Here is a 2,785-nt window from a genome sequence, read left to right as displayed (position 1 = left end):
GTGTGTGTGTGTGTGTGTGTGTGTGTGTGTGTGTGTGTGTGTGCGTGTGTGTGTGTGAGAGTGTGTGTGTGCGGGTGAACCTGTATTGTATATTTGTGAGTTTGTGTGAGCGCTTATGTACAAGTTAGTGTGATCCTTTATATGTGAGAGAGAGAGAGAGAGAGAGTGCGTGTGTGTGTTTGTGTGTGTGTGTGAGAGAGAGGGAGAGAGAGAGAGAGAGAGAGAGAGAGAGAGAGAGAGAGAGAGAGAGAGAGAGAGGAAGAGAGAGAGAGAGGAAAAGAGAGAGGAGAAGAAAGAGCATAAAGAGATAAATTGGGGATGCATATCTGTATGAAAGGGTGCAATTGTTTTTGTAATGGCGTGGATAATTCCTTCTTTTGGTCATTATCACGGACATAAATCACAGGTGATCACTTTCTCATTGCAGGCTTAATGTCCACCCGAGGGTCAATAAACTTTCTAAAAAATGTTTCAGGGTTTGTTTCCCCTCAACACAAATGAACTGCTCCTTAGTTATTCGTCCGTCACAGTGCTGAAAACTTTGAATATTCTTATCAGAGATGCCGATGACACAAGACAATCACTTAGTGTGAATAATATAAAATTGATATGACCTGAAAAATTACAATTGTTAGGTTCCAGTAAGCAAAGGTCTGTGCTATGCACCTTCATATTTGATCACTCAGCGAGCTATAACCACGTGATATTGATGAGACTATGATATTTCTTCCTTAGCACTCCCGTAATGATAATTAACACAGTAGTACAAATAAACGGGGATTGCTTGAGTGAAGAGGGATGAAATATTTTGTTCGTAGAATAGGTAGGTCAGTCAATATGTGAGGCAGCGTGGTGGAATCAAGCTCTCGTCAAAATAATCAAAGTGAAAAAACTTGCATTGTTCCCCAAGTTTGTGAATTTTTATCAAACTTTTGTTTTTTGGCTCAATACCTTCCATGCCCATTAAAGAACTCATTTCTGTATGGATTTTTCTTTAAAATGTTGATTTAAGGCACAAAAAATGTAAATTTTCAGTTACCGCGGACTTTAAAGCTAAGAAAATAAGTATTCTTTGGCGGCCATTTTCTCACTAATTTTACCTCTGAAAACAGGTGACCCCCACCTCCTTCTTTCGCAAATATCTCGACTTGTATTCAAGATGAATGAATATTTTTTTTATCCAAATAATAAAGACAAGTGAATAATCTTTAACATTATACCAATAACTCTACATGCCCAAAAATTGACGAGAGCCTGGTTCCACCATGCTGCCTCACATATGATTTTTATTATTTTCAGAGAGTATTGTACCATATAGCGAGGTAATTTTCTTTTTTTAAAGAAAAAAAAAAGAATTATCTGGATAATGTTGTCACTTCAACATACCCACTGTCTGGGATTACTGTCTTTAGTTTTAACCTAAGAGCAACCTTGAATGGGGAGTGGGGAGGTGATTGTCGGCTGGTCTTAGAAGACAGACCCACTAACTCTCCAACAGTGCCGCTACGACAGTATTTAGTGTGCTCATCACTCTAGCGTGTCATTGGATAATTAACACATTACTATGAAACATTACTCAAAGAAAAGCGCTGGGTTGTAACGACCACAAATGGCGACAGAGAAACTATCTGAAGAGAGCGAGTAGTTTTTTGTTTTTGTAAAGTGTTTTACGGCGCTCGCAACTGCATAGGTCATATGAGCGCGCAGGACACACCTGATATTTTCAGTTGGTAGGCACTTTGAATTTTGCCCGGGTGGCGGGCGAAGCCTACTCTTATCGATTTTAGGCCATCAAGGGATCTTTAACGTGCGCAACTTGCACACAGGCCCTCCGAGATTTTTCGCCCTTGTCCGAAAAGGCTAGGTGTAGATCTTTCATACCAGAAGATCAGGGGTGTGGCAGAAAGACAACAGTTAGGAGGAGCCAAGGAGTAGCAGTAGAAAGGCTGCAGAAAGAGTCAGGAGCCCAGAGGAGGGGGCAAAGGAGGTGAGGGGGTGAGGGCAGAAAGTGGAAATAAAGTAGACAACAGAACATTGCTAGAGAGCAGGAAAGGAGGTGAAAGGAGACAATTTTAGAGAAGAAAATGTTTTGGTCGCTACCTGGATTCGAACCCGGGACCTTTGAATGAGAGGCCAACACCTTAACCTCTAGGCCACGAGAGCCCCGCGAGTAGTTTAATAGCATGTATTAGGAATGTAGAAAGTATGCTGGAACCTGTGATCACATTATGAATACCAAATGGCACACGATTAGGACATATCACTCTAACCCAGAGCCCCCCCCCCCCCCAAAGGACATGAAAAGGCATTTGTTCACTTTTTTACTACTTAGATACCCGAAAGTGAGCATTTATGTGTAGAGAGTGCGAAAATGTATGAAGAGGATGACGATACATTGTTTGACTTTCATCTGGTAGGTAGACCTGTGGTGAGATATCACTAGGATTGGTTTTGTTCTGAGAAACAGATGGGTCATCTTAGGTTAGCGCCATTAGTGTGAACAGTAATATTGAAACAAAACCAAATATGTGCACCACTACACATCGCCTTTTCAACATGTATTGCGTTTATAATCTATTGCAGTTTTTACTTTTTAAGAAAACAAACTAGCTAGCATTTTAAAAAACCCTCAATTCCTGATATTACAATCCGTGGATTTTTTTTTGATTTTTTTTTTTGGGGGGGAGGCGGTAGTTATATTATGTTAAATTGAAAAGCTTAGCATAAAAGAGGGCTCTAAAAAAAGTAAGAGTAAATATGTACAAAAAGAGCCCCCCCCCCTCCT

At 40.5% G+C, this 2,785-nt stretch overlaps 1 protein-coding gene across 1 annotated transcript in view; it reads left to right on the top strand.

Moving 5' to 3' along the window:
• LOC101854677 overlaps positions 1–2,785 on the top strand; it is an 11,740-nt gene that overhangs the window by 6,004 nt on the left and 2,951 nt on the right. The gene's annotated exons all lie outside the window — the stretch shown is intronic.

This window comes from Aplysia californica, unplaced genomic scaffold, assembly GCF_000002075.1.
Source record: "Aplysia californica isolate F4 #8 unplaced genomic scaffold, AplCal3.0 scaffold00865, whole genome shotgun sequence".
Taxonomy (NCBI): domain Eukaryota; kingdom Metazoa; phylum Mollusca; class Gastropoda; order Aplysiida; family Aplysiidae; genus Aplysia; species Aplysia californica.
The sequence above is the reverse complement of the archived record's forward strand: the minus strand, read 5'-3'. Positions and strand labels throughout refer to the sequence as shown.